Source organism: Atractosteus spatula, chromosome 10, assembly GCF_055471065.1.
Source record: "Atractosteus spatula isolate fAtrSpa1 chromosome 10, fAtrSpa1.hap1, whole genome shotgun sequence".
NCBI lineage: Eukaryota > Metazoa > Chordata > Actinopteri > Semionotiformes > Lepisosteidae > Atractosteus > Atractosteus spatula.
The window spans coordinates 18479692-18500821 of NC_142715.1; the positions used below are offsets into that span (position 1 = coordinate 18479692).

General features: G+C 40.3%; 2 non-coding genes across 2 annotated transcripts; both read right to left on the bottom strand.

Annotated features, from left to right (window-relative positions):
- Positions 1 to 16708: 16708 nt before the first annotated feature.
- Positions 16709 to 16802, bottom strand: trnai-uau (transfer RNA isoleucine (anticodon UAU)). Its single transcript has 2 exons — positions 16765 to 16802; positions 16709 to 16744 (listed from the first exon to the last, which is right to left on the bottom strand). It is a non-coding gene; the product is annotated as a tRNA-Ile (tRNA).
- A 4029-nt stretch (positions 16803 to 20831) lies between these two features.
- Positions 20832 to 20903, bottom strand: trnat-cgu (transfer RNA threonine (anticodon CGU)). The gene has a single exon. It is a non-coding gene; the product is annotated as a tRNA-Thr (tRNA).
- Between the last annotated feature and the right edge of the window lie 227 nt (positions 20904 to 21130).

Here is a 21130-nt window from a genome sequence, read left to right on the forward strand (position 1 = left end):
ATTATGACATTTTACATGGCCTGAACCAAGAAAGAGATTGAAAGTCCAGAAGTTATGGTGTTGTTTTAATACTTGCCTACACTTTTAATTTTTCTGTCAAATCTTTTATTTTGGAGTACTTTCAATTGATGTTAATCCTAGTCCCGATGAACGATTCTGGGCCATGGTGCGTCTTGAATAATGTTCTTATAGGCTTCAGTTTGGAAAAGTGCGCTCTTCAGAAGCTACCGAAACCGCTAATGGTTACATAACACTTAATGCAAAAGCAACGTTCGGGTTTGAAAAAGCATATTACTTGCTATGAATACAAACACTGTTACAGGAGGGGTGTTAGGGCTATTTTAGCTTAGATCATCAATTCATCTTACAGTTCTTCTCCGTCTGTATCAACAGTGTTATCGCTACTGAGCGCTAAAGGCAGGTCCTAGCAATACTTCATGAGATCTTCTTTAGAAAACATTTAAAAAATATATTTCCACTACCATACATAAAGTAAAAGATACCGATTGCAGCTAGATGCAAATTCCAATCGAAAATGTATCAGCTTTAAAATGTTCTTTTGGATCCATACAACAACCAGCATGATACTCAAAATATAACTGTGCTTGATTGTACAGCATAGATTGTACAGCATTTATGTTTATATTTATGTTAAAATTAAGGTAAATATATAAAAATATCAACATCCAACTTCACAGTGCTGACGTAACAATGCTTGTCAAGTCCTCAAACAATTCCGCGTTGTATTTCTAAACGATTTTAGCAGAGGACGCAACAGGAGTATGAATGATATCTCCCGCCAGCCATTCAAAGATACTTTTCCATGGGTGAATATGGTTTTCTGGGGAGTTGCGGTGTTGATCACTATTGGACTTCCCCGGTCTCAAGTGTTGTTGTTGGGCACAAGCAAAAGACTCGCATTTTCTGCAAATATAAAGAGAGTTAAGGTTTCGGCTTTAGCGGAGACAGTGTTTACATTGACAACATTAAGGAAAGAATCCCTGGGTGGGTGTGAACCACCATCCTTACAGTTAATAACAGAACGCATTCGCCGATTGTGCCACAGAGACTGACAAACGAGGATGTTCTCCATTCGCACCTATCCGGTCAAAAAATAAACATCGCTTGCATTTTCATGCCACAACCCATTTGTATCTGGTAGGCGGCGCAGTCGTCTTGCACAAAGATAGCTTTGAAAAGCGTTAAAGGCAAGTCATTCCGAGTTGGTCGTTTGTGTTTTCGAAATGCTGTATTGCTGCCAAATGCTGAAATGATCTCTCGGCTCCTCGGTTGTCATCTCTGCTCTGTAAAGGAATCACAGCACACGTCGGCTTCCAGCACGGTGGGTCGGGACACGATGCCGGTGGTCGAAAAAAGTGATGTCTTCCTCGTTAGTATAGTGGTGAGTATCCCCCCTGTTACGCGGGAGACCGGGGTTCGATTCCCTGACGGGGAGTTGCTCTTCTTCTACCTCCTTAGAGAAAGGACTGGCTTTCACTTCTCTGTGTTTCCTTTCACAGCGCCATACACCTTTTCATTGCTCTCGCTTTCAGAGCCTCCGCACGACACACGACTCGACATCAGGAAGCACATTGAAGTGAAAGCAGGGAGCGCTGCGACATGCACTGTGCAGATCCCGCCACACTAAGAGGTGAGTGGGTCTGTTCGATGACAGCGCAAGGCGAATCCCCAAACAGTGTGCGTGGCGACAAAAGAAGCCGATCTGTTTCGAACCGGGGACCTTTCGCGTGTGTGGCGAACGTGATAACCAGTAGAGTATCGCATGGCGAAACCATGCCCAGTGGCACAGCGCTGAGCTTCGCCAGTGATATTCAATGTGAATTGAATGCTATTCAATTCACATTTAATTGAATGCTATTCAATTCACCAATCCTATTCAGGGGCGGAAAAGGTCGGAGCTGTGTGTGTCTCTGTAACTCGCCGTGATCGTATAGTGGTCAGTACTTTGCATGTGGCCGCAACAACCACGGTTTGAATCCGGGTCACGGTAGAATAGGGGCGTCTGCTTTTACTACTTGCACGAATGAAGGCAAAAAAAAAGCCAATCGATGTGAACAAACGGCGCTTAACAGAGGAGTACTGCCTGACTGGATCGTTGATGAACTACAGAGGCCACTCCGACCTCTTCTCTGTTTTCTTCCATGACTAACTAAGGACTGGGCTGCGTCTTCGAGAGCCGGGAAGTCGGCCTGGACCACTAATTCCCGAGAGTCCCAGCCAGCCGGCCAGCGGAGATCAGTGCGGGGAGCCCAGCCCCTGCACACAGGCACAGCACAAAGAGAAACGAGCGCATCGCCAAATTGACGTCCCGCTAAACTGCTACAGGAGTAAGACAAGTAAACCACCAAACTGTGTTGAAGCAAGAGAGCATAAAGTGTGAGCGCGGTGACTAGGTTTTTATACTGGCAGGACCTGCTACCACACACCTGGTCACATTACCGCTCAATCAACACAATCAATTACACACAGAGACCCGGATTGTTCTCAGTGTCTAATTAGAACCTGCTTCCAGTCTGAGGCGGGACTCCGTGAAGCCGCCTGAACACTTTCCCGTGTGTATCTGACCTCAGCGGAGGAGTTCCACGCAATTTAGACAGAATTAAATCACCCACACGTGTAGATTTGGCTCAGATGAATTTATTGTTCAATTAGTTTCTAATTTCCGAGGACAGTGTGTTAAACTCGCTGCCAGACAGAGTACGGAACATGCGACACGTCCGTCCACACTTTCATTTATCGAGGGGGGTGTTCTATCAACATGTACCGCAATGAAAATAATTTTACTATTTTTCACGTGTAATTGCATGTCACATTAAAATGTGTAATACAAGCATTTCTTTGCTTCCCAGTAAAAAAATACTGATCAGCTTTTGACATGATCTGATAATAATTGTCTGATTTTTCGGAGATTGGTTTTGCTTCGCAGCACTGAGAACCTATGGAAGCCCGTTTCCGCCAGGGAGTAAAAAAAACGCGCTATGGTATCTCAGAATTGCGACTTAAAAACTCAGAATTCTGACTTTATATCTCACATTTGTGACTTCGAAATAGCCCATATTTCATTGTCTGTCCTTTTGTTATTGTAACGGATTCGGGTTCTAGGGCTTGTGCCTTCGCTGCTCCCACCCTAGTTCATGTCTCACTGCATTGGTTCGAACCCAGGCCTTGCCAGCTGTCGGAATTCTGAGGTACCATAGCGGGGAAACGGGCTTCCATACATTTCAATTAGTCTGATCAGTGCAGGACAAGTAAATGTAGAATTATTACTTTGTCTGTCTCTTGTTTGTATATAAATAAATGTCTCTGACAACTTAATGTTAGTTTTTAATTTAGTTTTAGTTTTACGATGTAGGTCATGCGTTGACATATGCACAAGCATACGAAATGTCTCACTCCTGATTCAGCTCATGCTCCATAGGAGAGAAGAGATTCCTCCTGCTTCTTATACAATCATTTTTATTCTTAATCATAATTTTCTTTAGTTATGATCAATATTGAACTTTTTCTAAATAAAACGACAATAATCAAACATGCAGGCAGAATTTTAAAAAGTATTAGGAGTTGACAGGGTGCACCTTAGGAATAGTCGTTAGAAAATGTGAGAAAAGGAAAGTTACGTAAGCTCTCACACACAGCATTAGAGATTGGCATCTGATTGTAAAAAAAAAACTATCCGTCTCCCCAGCATTTAACGGTGCTGTTGTTTTTATTTTATATATTGATATATTGTTAGCATTTTAATGAATTGTTAAAAGATTGATATACAAATCGCTAAATACGAAACGTAAAAAACCCAACTGTAAGCAATTGACCATTCATATTCCTGAATTTTAAATCCCTATGTTTATCTGTGTCCAAGTGCCTGGTGCAGCTATTTTGAAAGCAGAGTCTATGATTTATTGCGGAAGTGCATTGTTGCCACCAAGGAAAAAAATCCAGAATTCTCCTAATTAAGAAATACAAAATTATCTCCTAATTGCGAGATAGCAACGATATCATGTGTATGTATGAACAACCTGTTACATTTGCAATGGCAGTACCTACAGACTATCGAAAGGTTTGCTGGCACTGTGGGTTTAGTGTTCCTGACAATGTGCACGCTGAGAAATGCATACAGACTGACTTTCTTCTCGGAATTAAAAGGTTACCGTTTGTACCTCATGTAAACACACAATGGTTTTAACCATTATCACACTCATATATATGAATTAAGAACGAATGTGACCTGGAATCCATTGTACCGCTTCAAACTGAAAGTCAGATATTTAGTCTCAAAACTACATAACTCAAGATTTTTTTTTCCTTGATGGCAGCATTGGCTTCTGTAATTTAGATTCAACCACTGAAGAGGTTGGTTTTGTGTTTTTAGCTATTAAACATAACTGGTAAGTTTAAGTCAGTTCTTGTTACTCTTCTCACTCGAAAGAGCTGTATTAATACCGGCGCACCTGTCTCCACAGGAAAGTTATTGCTGTCCCCAAACCAATGTACTGCAGCTTGTGGCCACGTGTTCCTGCAGTCAGCCTGTGATACCATGTTCGTCCACCGCTAGAAATATTACTGCTCCAGTACAAGAGTAGAAGAGGAAACAAATGCAAACACCGTTTAGAAAAAACACACACGTCTTAGGCCTTAACCATGACAAGGATGGGATTTGAACCTAGACGAGCAGAGCACAATGGATTAGCAATCCAAAAAGTGACTCCTGTTTAATTTTCTTTTTGCTTTCTCGATTTGTAGTACGCTCCTAAATCCTTACAACCGATAAACAAAACGACTTAATGTGCCACAGCATTCTGCTGCAGGTATGGGTTGAACCGTGTATTAGGCGAACCCGAATTAAATATTTCAAATATGTGAAGAATTTCATGAAACTTGCAAAAAGAAGATCACAGCCAATGTCAGCAATTCGGAGCCTGTAGGCAGCTTCAACAGAACAGAACGATCTGAAGCCGCAATTCTTTCATAGAGTGTATTGTGTCACTCTAACCATGCTGTTGTTATTACTGCTACTTCTGCTGCCGTTGCTTTAAACTCTACTCAGCGGGCAAGTAAAGTTGTACAAGGAATAGACTACTTTGAGCCGTCCAAATTCCATTATGTGAATTTAAGCTTTTTTTTATTAATAACAGCATGAGTAATACAATGCGTGCTCAGAAACGTTACTTATTAGCTTATGAAGCAGCAGTGTTTCGACAATTTGCGGTCTTCAAAAAGTAAACGCTGAATTTTTTATACTTCCTTGTGAGCAGATCACCTTTGATTTAGAAAAGGAAAACTTACTCCCCTGTTGCTTTCATTGCAATATCTGAATCGAGACCCAAGCGCTAAGAAAGCTGAATAACGCAAAAGTCATAAACCCGATTTTAATTTACACATTTTCTAATGCAGCCTTCATTACAAGACAGTCTATTTCTCGAAAGCGTGTAATGTGAAAAAGAGAAAAACGAAAATATATGGATGACAATATTTAAAAGATGAAGATTTTACTTTTGAGAAAACAGCTGCTTTTAGAACTTTGCTGTGCTTCCTGAATCATTTTCAGTGTTATAAACTGGGTGTGGAGGTAGCGATCACTTTGTAGAGCAGTTCAATAGGCCAGAGCTGTTCAGACTACTCTTGTTATTTCTCAAATGCTTCCATCATTTTTTTCACGCTAGGACGCGAGTGTGTACATGTGCTTGGTTTTCGTTTCACTGATTCTCATTGAAGATTTGGGAATTAACGACGAAAGAATCAGTTGCCTCGGAAAGCAGAAGCTTTGGTTCTCAACGATCAACGATCTTGAAGACACGCCCATGTAGTGCAGCGTGTGATGATTCGTCCTATAAAAGACCAAGTGCTCAAAGTGACGTCTGCGTTTACCGTTGAAACTTTTCATCTCGGGCGCACTTTTAGAAAACAAAGATGGAGCAGTTGTGTCGAACCGCAGAGTAACCCAGAGGTCGATGGATCAAAACCATTCTCTGTTATATACATTTTATGCATGATTGATAAGCACACCATCAGGTTGACCATCATCTTTAATGAAGCGCATCCCTGAGTGCGTTTGACCCACCAGCCCTTTGTTTAACAGCTGCACAAGGACACGTTACTGTTGCTTGTCCTTTCTGGTGGCACTGTGGGTTAGATTCCAAAAACCCGCGTCACACGTTGTGTGTTCGAATCCAGCTGGAACCACAACTCACGTGTTTGTAGTTAAATAAAATACTGTCATTTTCCTGGCAGCTGGCAGTATTTCTTCTGCACTGACCAAGAGTAACCAAGAACTTCATTTCATCTTTCGCAGGCTGTAATCTACAGAAAAGGAACTGAATACTTGTATTAAGCTAAATCAAACCGACGAAGATGCACTGCTGTTGTTTTTCTCCACTTTTCGTTAAAAGGAGAAAAAATCACTGGCATTTTTTTCAGCATTTCTTCTGTCCTGATAATCAAGGTTTGTATTTTATCTTTCAGAAGTTGTATGAATTTCTTGAAGTTCAGAAACAACTTGTTCCAGAAAAGAAATGAACACTTGCTTCAAAGTAAATCAAGACGTATGTGTCTCTTGCTGTGTGTGCTCTTATCTGTCCATCTCTCTCTCCTCTTCTCTCACTCTGGCAGTCTGTGCAGAGTATCTGAAGGAGATGTAACACCACTTGGAAAAGAAGAAAAAATCTCAGGAAAAATTCTCAGGAAAATCCTCAGGCAGAATAAAAAATCATTATTCTCTTCTCAGTCAGATTCACAGCTCAGACAGGATCTCAACTGCTCTCTATCCTCACAATCCAGAACCAGAAGATATTCAGACAATCAGTGCTGCTACATGAACAATATCAGACAGAACAGCCTGGACTCATGTCACATTTCCCCCTTTTATCCTTCCTCCCAGCCCTCTTAGAGACATAAAAGAGCTCCTGGTTCTCCTCTCTGTGAACAGGGCTCAGGGGTCACTGATCTGGCAGTTGTGGGCTCTGTTCCAGGTCGAAAGCAAGAAGGTTCTATTAACCCTTTCCAGGACTTCCAGCCCTTCAGTATTACTTTCTTTACTGTATGTCAGCCTCCCAAAATGTTTATAAATGTTTTATAACATATATGAGTGTGGAATTATCTTATTATTTATATATAGTATTTATGTAATAAACACCAGTAGTGACACTATGATCAGTATATTGATTATTTGTAGCCGATGGTCCGATGGTCGTGTTTACAATAGTGACCATTTGACCAGTCTGTAGCTCTGAGCAGTGGGACTCAGATCACACAGAAGACCCGTCTGTGTGTGATTCCATACGAGCCCTGGGATTCAGCTACTCTAACAAATGTCTCATAGACCGTCTTATAAATTTACAATTAGATGAAGTCATGTAACAGTTTTACAGATAATTTAAATAATCAGACAGCAGTTTTGGCAGTGGATACATCTCCACATGGGGGAAAGAAACTGAAATATATATGCTCACTGTATAATAGGAAGAGGTGGTCAGACAAGCAAAACAACTTTGCAGATAATGTGAAGTGACATTGTTTTGTGTCAATCAGCTCACGGATTTCGCTTCATGTGTCTTAAGCTGTGCAATTTGTATGGTTGTTGAATGAGATTGGTTTCTTCACAGGCCCAGTCAATTGTTCAGCTTGCCGACGCACACCTTCATGAAGACTCTCTTTAAGATTTCATTGTCAAGTCGCCTCCTTTGCATACAATAGTAGCACCGACACTAAGATAAAGGATGAGAAATGGCGTTTATCAAGCGATTGCAGTGTTTGTTTGACTGAGGATCCTTGTGTGCTGAACTGGCCTCTGGAGAAGTGTAGTGCAGTAAAACAGAAGGTTTGTGTCACTCAAGATTGTTACAGAACAGAACAATACAATTACAATACTTTTGTGAGAATAAATATTACTGGTGCATCACAGTTCTTATAATGGTGAAAACAGGAGCACCTTCTCTACATTTTTGACTGAAGTATTTAAACGGAAAGTAATACTATCACTATGCAATTCATAAATGCAATTGAGCTCCTCTAAATGTTCTAGTCTGATGAAACAATGTATAGAATTAGGTGACAATATCGGAATTCATTCAAATGCACAAGATTAATTTTCAGCAACAAAAAAAGTGCTCGGAAATATTTTACAAGAATGAAACCTTACATTCACCTAAATAAACATTCACCCTCTTCATTAGCAGAGAACAGTAGGACAGAAGGTTAGTGTCACTGGACACTGCGTCAGAAAGGCCGATCTCTTCTCCCTCATTATGCAGGCTTACCCACTCATGATGAACTGTCCTCCAGCGATACTCAGCTTCCATCATCGACTGAGACATGACGTTCATGTACATATTATACCTTAATATGGCACTGCGTTACAATAATTTGATCAAAACAACTGGTGAAAAAATAATAATCAAATATTTCTTTCCTTCTTTTAGTAGATAAAGACTTTATCCAAAAAAGAAGCATTTATTCCTTTCCTCTCCTACCAGCCCTTACAAGTCACCCAGTTTTTAGTTTAGAGTTGGATTAAAGCTCCAGTCTCTTTGGGGGTGTGAGTTGGAACCCCACTGCTGCCAAATATCTCCAACTATCTCAGTCTTAAGAAGCAAAAACACACATTTGCTGCAGAAGTAACAGGAGAATTTGTGCCATTCAGCCTTATAGCGTGATGTAATTTTCTCATGCTCATTTTTAGATGCTTGTGATCGAATCTATGATTCTTAGAGTGTGCCCTCCATAAAGGTAGCACAGATATAACGTGCCAAGTTTTCAGAGAATCGCATTAAATACAGGTCAGAAGAAGGCGACAAAGTGTCCGCTATGCAGTTCAGCGATTTCAGCAGTGTTGTCTGTTGACACCCGACGTTCTCCAAAAGAGTAAGGTGTTGGGAGTGTGGCTGGGTGGTCTAAGTGCTGGGTTTGTGCTCCATTTTCTTCGCTGGGTTAGGTTTGAATCTTGCCACTGCTAAGTGTTGGTGGGTTAAGACCTTCCTTCTATTGCGAGTTCAATGGGTAAAAGCTTTGCTTGACAGTCTGTCGAGAGACTGAACTAGGTGTTTCAAGATAGTCTTTGTCAGCTTAACATCAAGGTATAAAAAAGCCTCATTTTGTGTTCCCAACAGCAATGCTCTTTGGTCCCTTCAGCATTATGCAGGGAACAACATCTGCCGTGATCACTTTTGAGTCAGTGTGAATCGTAGTGTGCCGCAATTGTTTTTAAAATTGGTTTTGTAGGCATGGTGCATTTGTCTGTGAAACTTGAATGCTGTGCTTTTTCACGCAGAATCATCGGCAGGAGCAAAGCTTATTCAATCTTTGCGCACAGCGCTCCATCAGAAATACTTTGTCCAAGTTTTGAAGAGATTGTGGGATTCTCTCCACATGTTCACATCGCGTACCTCAGACAACACCACCATTCGATGGGAAATTGATTCTGCTTCTTGTAGTTGTTCCTGTGGTTGCAGTAGTTACAAAGTTGCACTTTCCTCCACCTTCTGCTATAGTATTCACTGGGTGAGCTTCATCATTTGGCTCAGAAAGGTCAACTGTGCTTCGGAAAAAATCAGCTGCAGTGTCATTATTTTGTCGGTGAGTATGGGTGTCTTTTAAAGCACATGAAAAACATGAGTTTGTGGATTTCTCCAAATAGCAATCAATTCAGTTGTGCAGTGCTTTACTGCTTTCAGAGGGTCTTTTATCGAGGCTGCTATAGTAGAGAAGTGGCATAATCACAAACGCAACCATTTGGGCTGGCTGTTTCACTAAGTATTAAGCTTTTTCAACTATCACATGATTTTAACTAATTTAACATCATCTCCAGGAGAGCACCTCGCACTGCTCACTGAGCTGATGTATGTGCCCATTTCTCAAAAATTAAATATCATCTGAACTGATTTTTTCTATTTTAAATGCTTTCCTACTCTTTTAATATTTCAGTTTAATCTTTTATTTTGAAGTATTTTCCATTGATATTAATCCTAGTCCCGATGAACAATTCTGGGACATGGTGTACCTTGAATAATGTTCTTATAGGTTTCAGTTTGGAAAAGTGCGCTCTCCAGAAGCTACCGAAACCTCTAATGGTCGCACAAAGCTTAATGCAATAGCAACGTTTGGGGTTGAAAAAGAATATTACTTGCTATGAATACGAACACTGTTACATGAGGCGCGTAAGGACTATTTTAGCTCAGATCATCAATTTATCTTACATTTCTACTCCATTAATATCGCTATTGAGCGCTAAAGGTAGGTCCTGTCAATACTTCATGAGATCTTCTTAAGAAAACTTAAAAAAAATATATTTCCAGTGCTGAACAAAAAGTAAAAAATACCGATTATGTGCAACTGATAAAATCTCTCTTCCAGGGATGTTGTAGACACATGCAAATTACTTTATCAGCTTCAAAAGTTTCTTTTGCATTTATAAGACGATCAGCATGACACTCAAAACATACCTGTATTCAGTAAGTGCTGAGTCTGCTGGCTGAGCAAGTTGCCTCCTCACACATAATAGCAGCCCTGAAGCTAAGATAAATGAAGAGAAATTGCTTTTATTGGGCACTTTTCATATCCGATGAGCTTGACATCTCCCAAGGGTGATGGAGTTCTTTTGCAACACTGCTTTTCCCTTTTTTCTTCTTTCTGTACTCTGATGGAAAAAAAACGAGAAAGCATGTAAGGGAAAAATGTATTTTTTTCATGGAGAAAACATGCACCAGGAAATGTTTTGTTTTGAAGAAGTGATTTAACATGATACATGACCTAATTTACTGTAGCAAATGCTCACACTGCAAGGTCTGCTTTACTACAAGAGAGAAGTAGAGTGAAGATGTCATAATTTCACTGCGTTGTTGAAGAAAACATTTTTTCTTTGAATTCAAAATCAATCAGAATTTCAGAGTGACACACAAACCCTTTGTCTGTTTTAAAGATATGATATTTTAAAACTGATACAAATGTAGAAAACACGTTTCTCACTTAGAAATTTTAGATGGGGTGGTGTATTACTAGTTGCAGTGCTGAACTCACCATGGTGCAATTTGGTTACATGATTGGCCAGTGGTTTAATGGATAACGCATCTGATTTTGCATCATGAGATTGTAGGTTTGACTTCTACCGGATTTGTGTGATTTTAAATCAGGCTCCTCAGAAATAGATGTCCATTATGTGAATGAACCGCACCTGAAAGCAAACGTTGGGTCAGGCTTCCTTTTTTTCCTGCATGAAATAGCAAATCGTTACAAAAAGCACCAGCTAATGTCCAATAGCGTTGGTCATTATAATTAACATGAATATACTGTAAGGTCTTGGTACATGGGAGTGGATTTCATCCACAATTTAAAAAAGGGCAAATAATATTTATTTTATTTAATACAAAAGTGACCTAAAACTCTGTAACTTTCAGGTTAGCTTGAACCTGTAATAAAAAAGGGGCCTGAAACTTCCATTCTGTGATGTAACTGTCTTTAAAGTCGGACGTAATGTTTCACGGATGTGCAGTGTGCCTTTTCTCTTGTCGTGTTCAAAATGACTTGCTGTGTAATCTCTTGAATGCGTGTTCTGTACTGCTCTGTTATTTCATTTAGATTATCTATGTGGTATACAGATAAAACTGGACTGCATAGTGTAATGCCTGGGTTCAGCACCAGCTGAACCTAAAAACATATCAGCCAATCTTGACATGATTTGAACACACAACCTTCTGATGTGGTGGCAGATGTGCTACCATTGCACCACTCCCTAGAAGTGCTTTTAAGTCCCCCAAGGAGAGAAATCAGCATCCCTAAAAAGTTTTTTTTTCATTCTCTCCTGTGAGGAATGCCGCTCTTCCAACGAGGGTCTCTTCTTCCCAGGCAACAGATTATTCTTCCTGTCCGGCTCTCACACAGAGAGCAGACACACCATCTCCACTAATGTGTTTACTACATCAGTAGATCTGACCCCCTACAGCCCTGATATTCCTGGACAGGATCCCATATTGAGCAATATTTCTCGCGTTGTGAACTTACAGTGTGTACACAATGCACTTTATACACAAAGTAAGTGTTTTTGTAACTCTAGGACGTTTTGTGAAAATGTTACTGGCATGACAAAATCGCCCCCTCAACTGAACAGTCCCACCCCCCTCAGTTTTGGATAAAAGGTTTGGATAAAAAGTTTTTGAACACTTTCACTTACTGTATTTTGCACCGTAAAAAATAGTTGTACTTTGTCAGTGGTCAGATAACTATACTAACCCCGAAATTCACAGTTACTACATCAGACTGTTTGATGTGCAGGGGGCTATCCATCCAGGAACAGCAAATTACATAGTGTCTATGTTTTGGGGTGTCAACATTATTATGACCTTATTTGCTCAGGTGGACCAATGGCTTGCAGTAGTTTATCCTTATACTTACAATCGTTATATAACTAGGACTGTAGTTATAGACGTTTGTACTTTCTGTTGGTTTTACAATGATTTCTTAATGATTCAGATCCTCGTTACCGTTGATGTTGTTGCAAAAATGAACACATATGGTTGATGCTCCAGGCAAAAATAATCACGTGAGTTCTGATGAACGTGGAACTGTTCTTCATCACTAAATACCAGATTGCTTGTCGTTATCTTCTAACATGAAATACTAATCAGTGGCATGCTTGCGAGAATTCACTTGGATGGTTGCAACGGCTCCGTTTAAACCAAAATATCACTGCCCCCCTCAGGATTTCAGACCCCCCCGCCTACAGATCATTCCCCTGGCGCCAGTCCTGGGTATAATGATGAACATAGCTGCCTTGCAAGCAGTGAATCCGGGTGTGATTCCCACCTGACCCATCTACAAACCTTTTCCAATGAATCTTTGATCGATTTAAAAAAGTCTTGAAGCTGGTAGGCTAGGGAAGAAGCACTGTTTGAGTGCACTGAGGAAAATGTGCTACTGTGCTGTGCTGCTCCAGTAGCGCAATTGGTCAGGTTGTGGTGCTTTTGTAGTGGAGTCATACCAAGGTTGTGAGCTCAATCATCACGTGGAGTAGGTTCCGTTTTCAGCTGCAGAAACGTGCTGTTGAATTGAAGTTGGTTCTTGTGTTACCTTTTCCTCTCAATGGAGCTGTATTAATGCAGGCACACCTACTTCCATGTCAAGTTATTTTATCGTTGCTCACAAACCAACACACTGCAGACACCTCTGATATTGTCACTGCTTGTGGGCCACCTGTTCCTGCTGTCAGCCTACCATGATTATACACCTATAGAAATATTACTGCTGTAGTACAGGAGCGAAGAAACGAAACGAAAGCACACCAAGTTTAAAAAGGTCTAAACATGTCAAAGCCCTTCCTTGAGAAGGATGGGGTTCGAACCTACTTGTGCATAGTATCATGTATTAAGAAGTTATTGCTTTAACCACTAGGTCACCTCCATACGCACTTTAGCTCCTTCTGGACATGAGTTGGCTTCTTTCCCCATACACGAGGGTAATTTTCCTCTTCCACCTACAATTTCACAAACCACAGAGCCTGTGCTGCGCTTCAGTGCCGGCTGTAGTGGACACCCCGTTGAACATAAAAAGCATATTGAGCTCCTTGGACATAAGCCATTTCTCGTCACTTGCTCAGCGAGCAGGCTCAGCGCACACTGAATGCAGGTGTCTCAGAGCAATTGAGATGTGTCCAAGTGGCTGTAAAAGGGATATCTGATGCCAGTGTCGTGGCTTTGTTCTCCGACAGCAGGCGAAGCGGCGCGCCGGTTGGAGTATTCTCGGTCGCATTTAATGGGAACGTCATGGCAGCGTCAGCTCAAACCACCAAATGGAGACGGGCGTGCCAACAAGCTGACCCTGCTTATGCGGGATTAACACTAGGATGAGATAATGCTGTGGCTTAGTTGGTTAAAGCACCTGCCTAGTAAACAGGAGATCATGGGTTTGAATCCCAGTGGTGCCTTTCTTTCTGTCTTGCCACACAGTTTATCATTATGGACAGCAACAAACTTCTACATTAAATTTAAAGGAAGTGTTTATTTAATTTTTGGAACAACTTGTTTTTAAAAAAATCCATACAAATTGCGAAAGATAAAATACTCATCTTTCTTGTCGGTGCAGAGGAATTACTGCCAGCTGGCAAGGAAACGAAAACGATTTTTTTGTCTTTAGCCAAAAAACTGTGAATGTAGAAAAAAGGTGACGTGCCTTAGTTTCTATGGCACAATCAGTCATCGTATCCTTCAGTTAAACATAACGTTGGTAAATCAAAAGTCCCCAGAGACGCATTTCAAATTAATCTGACCTCAACACCGTCTCCCCTAAATGTGATGGGGTTTCTTTGGATTTCCTTAAGCATCCTGATAGTTGCAGAGATTTCAAACTTTTGGCACAAGTCAAACTACAAGAAGTTAATAGTTGAGCACCTAAGTCAATATCACCGGGAATGTGACTATGTAAACTTAAATAGTATTCAAAATATTGCAATTTTGTTGTAGTTTAAAAAGATATTTTAGCTGGGGATCCTCAAATGATGAGGGTAGAAAAGAGAACTATTCGACACCATCAGGAGTGCTTAATATGTGATAAAAGTGTTTTTTAATCACAAAGTGAAAATAGTGAATTTGTCTTTCACTTAGGCGTTCATTAAAAGCTCATTAAACAATGAAGGAGAGGCTCATGTTTCGAATTCTCTTCGTGTCTCATTGTCTTGCTTTGATTTTTAAAATGTACACTGTTGGCTATTCACTCTTCCTAACACGATTAAAGAGCCGAGTTTAGTTCAGAGGTAAAGCATCTCATGCATCGTATGAAGCTCTGTTTTCTATCACCAGAAATCCACTCTGGATTTCTTTTTAAGCGCGATATCTTTTCTGTGATTTCTTTCGTTTGAATTCCCTCATGTGTGAATTTCAGCGCGACACATAAACTCGTTTGTCTGTTTTAAAGAGATGCAATTTTTAAAACAGACAAAATGAAAGACTGTTTAACTAAATACACATAGAAAAAGTGCACCTAATTGAGAAAATTTGGACTGGGGCGATGTATTTTTGTAGCGGCGCAAGCTCACAGTGGTGCACTTGAGGAATGCGGTACAAGGGCCATTGGTGCATTGGATAACACATCTGATTACGGATCAGGAGACTGTAGGATCGTAATGCTCTTAAACCCAATACCATAACCGTAGTGTGTTTAGTCCTACACAACCTTTCTATCGACTGAATAAACCTCCTGTTCCATCTCCATCTTCTTCCCACACATTCCGGCTATTTCAGCACCGTTATTGTTGGACCACAGTCACAGATACGTAAGGGACACTATTCCGAAGAACTGTCTTAAATAAATAACATTGCAAAAGGTAACAATAAGGGTTTCTTAACGTAACCTTACATTTGGCCGTACAATACAACTTTCTGTACCCTCAAATAAAAAAAATCTTACTGCTTTCTCCTGAGAAGTGTAGTGTCAAATACAAGTGTAGTGTCAAATCACAATAAATAATATATCAAATATACTAAATTAACACCCAGATATGACAGATGTGACAACACACAGCTATGACAGAACACATTGAAGACTTAAAAGCCCTTTAAATTTTGATTTCCTTAATTTCCATTCTCTTCCCTACCCAGGATAACTGAAAACTAACTGTAATAAAGACTGTATATGCATAACTTGTAATACAGCTATTAATAAAGATATACATGAAACTTAATTATTAATAAATAACACTTGTATTACTAAAAATGTGTTATGATAACATTCATTGTGAATATTTGTGGTGTCTGGAAAGCAATTTTAGTTAAATGTAATAATAATTTTCAAGCAAGTGGTGCATTAGCTTGTTAATTAATGAGTACATTATTTCCATTACATTCAAGACAGTTCTAATGTGATCAATTGTTCTGCTTAGTCCGCTACCGAGTTGCTTAAAACCTATGAATAGGTGGTTTAAGCTAGACTCCTAATGCAGTAACATCTAATGGGCAGCAGCTGTTATTTTAGGTTTGTTGCAATCGAGAACAGGTTTAGTACAGAGCTGCTGACAAATTTCAGCGGAGTTTATTGTATATAAGTTTATTGCAATTGACCCATTGTAGCTACCAATCAGCAGCAAGGAAAAACAAACTTCACTTGTGTCTTTTAAAAAAAGGGAAACAGAGTAGTAGTTTATGTGGTAATTTCAGGTACTGTACAATGTAAGAACTAAAGTTAACTACTCCCATAGTAATGCGTGGGGTCCTTTCAATAGAAAAAAAAATTGTTGTAACCCGAAAACACAACAAACACAAAACGAGAAGTCTTCCAGGAACCTAGGTAAATCCCTGTAGTAGTCTAACAACTATGAAAAAAAAACAAAAGCAACACCTTCAAAAGAAAAAGAACATTAAAAACAAATCTGGGGAACAACAAAAACACAGAATCTAATGCGAGAGCTTTTTCAAGTCTTCAGTGCTCCTCTCATCTCAGTAGACCTCTCTCATATATTTGTGTACAGGTCAGCTGGAGGTACACAGCTGATGGTAATTTTAGTAGGGAGCTGCGTAAGCATGCATGGGCTTCAAAGGAAAAGTCAAGGTTAATTCCATGCTGAAAAGAGAAGGAAACACAATGTTTCAGCTGTGGAGCCTTCTTTGATTGTGACTCAAAATAAACCTTTACTTGTTCATTTGATGTTAGTTTATCTCCATCAAATACCTAAGAGTATCTAAACTCGACAGTTGCTTTCAGTAGCTGAAAACACTGCTCCAGGTGAGGCTTGAACTCAAAACCTCGGCATAACTCCGCTATGCACTGCTGTATAAGTACCGCGCGCTGACCGATTGCGCCACTGGAACTGTGCAAGTTGTGAGCCTTATACAGACTGACGCTACAGAAACACAGGGTGAAAACGGTTCTGGTTGTGGGTCCATCTCCACATGGGGAACACCAACATAGCAAGGAAAATACAAGAAAAGAAACTGAAAGAATTGTGCTAACAGTAAAGGGGGACGGACAAGTAAATCAGCCTGGCAGATTATTTGTAGCGACATTTTTTGAGTCAATCAGCACACAGATTTCTCTTCATGTGCCTTAAACTGTGCAGTTTGTATTTTTGTTGTAGATAGGTTTCTTCAGAAGTCCAGTAAACTGACAATAATGGAGAACTAGCTGACGCACCCCGTCGTGAAGATCCTCTGTAGGGTGATTACACGTTTCATTTTCAAGTCGCCTCCTTTACACGCAATTGCAGCTCCGACACTGAGAGAAAGCATGAGAAATGGCAGTACAGGCTCGATGGCTTCACATCTCCTATCAATCACATAAAATTGCAGTAAAGCGCTCTAAATATGACTCTGAAGTACTGGGAAAGATGATTATTTTGAGCGTGCCTCCCAGGGTCTGCTACAAGGCTGAAGTTGGCTTCTTATTCGCGTTTTTCGTTCCGCCTTAAATGCTGCTGCTGTGATGTTATGTCGCCTTTCGCCTGTAGATGGCTGTCTTCGATCAGTACTAATTCGGCTGGAATACTGTAGACATCCTCAGTGAAAGGGAATATCCAAATAAATAGCGACTGTCCAAATTATATTTTTGTATGGAATATATTTTAGAAAATCGCAAACCAATTTTAAAAACTCACCATAACATGGACTTGCACCGGGAAAAAGGTGATTGTGCTTTCTGCTTATTGCTACGGCCCTCCCCCCTGATTATAAAAAACGTCTCACAATTCTGACACCGAGGTGTGAGAGACAATGTAATAGACTTTCAAAATCCTGAAGTACAAGACATTTTAATGCACCATTTTTCAAATATGACCCTCTGATCTTGGCTTGTCAGAATACATTGCGAAAAAGTATGACACGAATTGCACGAATTGCAATGGCACAAATTGTTGAGAATATCACTGACCGTGCTGATATTTGCAGGGGATATGAGTGTTTTGCGCACGTTGAACTACAGCACGTAAGAATTGAGCTCCTTAGTCAATATCACCGGGGATGTCCAATAATGACGAACATCTGTAGCTTCAAGGAAACTTCGACTCGCACATGGAGTTTTATCTTCGTATGGAGGGTGGGAGAATTCATTTATACTCTCGTTGCTCATTAGCTAAACTATTTTAAAAATATGACGCAGATTTGTTCGAGAAACTTGTAATCGTCTTAAAGAGAGTCTTCTTGAAGACGTGCACCAGGTAGCTCTCCACTGTTAATTGACAGGACTTTAGAATAAACTGTTCTCATACAACCAACATACAAATTACACATCTTAAGGAACATGAAGAGAAATCCATGTACTAAATAACATAAAACTGTCGCTACAAATTATCGCCAAGCTGTTTTATGTGTCCTAACACCTCTTTCTTTCCTATTTTGCAGCGAGCACAATTCTTTCTGTTTCTTCATCGCTATTTTACTGTCTCTTCCCCCATGTGGAGATGGATCCACAGCCGAAACTTTAGGTCGGTTCCTATTACTCTGTCTGATTGAAAGAGCTGTATTAAAGGCACTCCCATCTCTGCAGGAAAGTTATTGCTGCTCTCAACACAATATACTGCAGCCAAATATAGCGATACTGTCACTGCCTGTGGGCCACGTGTTCCTGCTGTCAGTCTATTATGTCATGTTCATCCACACCCAGAAACATTACTGCTGTAGCATCAGAGTTATATAGGCGCAGTCCATAGAGCAAGAATCTCTTAATCTCAGAACTGTGGGTTCAGCCCCCACATTGGGTCCCTCTGTGTCAATTTGATCCCCCCAATCCTCCTAGCATGACCTGATGGCGTAACAGTGATACCCAGTACCCAGCGTAATTCAGTTTTCTTTCCACTTGATTCAGATTTTGATCTGAAATCATCGGCCGAACAAGAGTTTGTCTAAATCGAGGGAGATCTGCTCACAAGCAAGTATTAAACACTTCAGCATTTTCTGTTCGAATACCACACTTTGTCAAAACACTGCCGCTTCTTAATCTAATAAGTAACGGTTTTTGAGCACGCATTGTATTGTTAATGCTTATATTAAAAAAGCATAAATTCACATAATGGAATTTGGAATGAACAAAGTAGTCCAGCCCCTTTACAACATTACATACCCACTGATTAAAGCTTAAAACTACAGCAGCAGGAGTAACAATAATGGCAACAACATGTTTGGAGTTCGGCATTTCATTTATACTGCGGAAACATCGTATCGGAATGAACTGCCCCAGATAAAAGAGTAATTGCGGCTTCAGATCGTTTTTACAGAGCATTGCGTTGTTCTGTTCATGCTGACTACACGCTTTAAATTTGTCATTTACTGCAAGCGTTGCTTTTCCAGGTTTTTCTGAAATTCCTCGCATTTGAGCCAGCACTAAAATATTTCATTCCCGTCGCTGAATACATCGTGGAAACGGTATTTGCAACGGAATCCTGTCACACATGAAATCTTTTTGTTATTCGGTTCTGAAGTTTGAAAATGAAAATAAAACGGGGGTCACTTCATAGGCTTGAAAGAAATCCAAGCAGCATAAAAACCAGCGAACTCTCACAAATTGCATTGTGCTGCACCTTTCTTCTGCTGCTTTTATAAATCTGCCTTAAACATTTGAATGCATACCTTACTGCTGCTAATCACATTCACGTGCTTACGAAGCTTTTTTCTGTCCGTTATGTTTTTCCAAAGAGGTTTCTCCGTTTTCCTTGTACTGTGATTGTCAGCGAGCACAACAAGACTGAAATAGTGTAAAGGCAGGTAAAAAAGACAGGGTAAAACGCCTGACTGTCGGGAGTGGGATTTGAACCCGTGCCTCTATTTGGAGAGCGAAACACAAAGCTTAAAAGACACGAATCTGTGAATTTGCTGTTTGAAACCGCTCGACTATCCTGAAGAAATTGGTGCTGATTGCACCAGTTGCATCCGATTTTCCGTAACTTTAGGACGATTGATACGACTGGACGAACACAATTTGTGGCGTTTAGCATGACATGGAAAACGGTACCGGAGCATTCGGGTCCGGAGTACCAGACTCAGAAACAGTTTTTACCCCCGCACTATCAAACACACCTGAAGAAGGCTCCACGGCCGAAACGTTGTGTTCTCTTTCTTCTTTTTTTCAGCATGGAATAAACCTATTACTTGTTCCTTTGCTATTAAACTCCCAGCCTCTCTCACTCTCACCTCACCTCTCACCTATGATCTGAACCTCACAGTGCCTTCTTTCTTACCAAAAACCCAAACACACATTGAAAATCTACCTCTACCATATATGTCAAAAGCTCACTCCCCATTATTTCTATCCCTTTATTTCATTCTTTTGATGCATGTTTTTGCACATAACCTGTTACCTTTTTGTTGTTTTGCACACTGCCTGTTGATGTTTTTTGCACATCGGCTGTTGTCTCTGTCTTTCTTTTGTTATACAATTGTATTGTTGTTGTGTTTTTTTCTTTGTACTACTTATGTCCGAGAGCTAGCTAAATAGCATTTCGTTATACCATATACCTGTGTATGAGTATAATGACAATAAACTTGAACTTGAACTTGACATAGTCTTGCAGGCAGTATATTATTTTATCGTTTAAAAAAACACGGTCTTCTCGTTCCAAAGTCAGATTTTTAGTGCTTTCGAACGTTACTTCCAACCTGGAGCTCACCCGATGTGTTTGTGATCAGACCATTAAGTGAGGGGCTGTACCAAGCGCACGTTCCTTCCCAATGCTGAGGCGATCATTCGGAAGATGGGTGTGAAGAGAGACAAGCTTTGTCGACTAAAAAACAAGGTAGGATATGCAAGAATACCAATCACTGGCGACAGTTATGTTCTCTTACTATTGAGACCCCTACATTGCGAGTTTTTTTAAGACTTTGAAACTAAAGGAAAGCAGTGACAGATGAAACAGGCACAGGTGGGGTTTGAACCCACGATCTTCGGTTTACGAGACCGACGCCTTACCACTTGGCCAGCGCGCCATCAAGAAAATATGGGAATAATGTTGTTCAAATTATTTTTTTCTGAATATGGTATACTTCGCCTGGAGGCAGCAACAACAATAAAAGGGATACTTGTCCTTAAACTCGGACGTGATGTTCTGCAGACATGTGCATAATGTCCTGTTTTCTTACAGTGTAGACATTTTGCTGTTCACGCTACGCATTTATCTGCTTTGTGCGTTGTTAGTCCGCACCTGTAACATGTG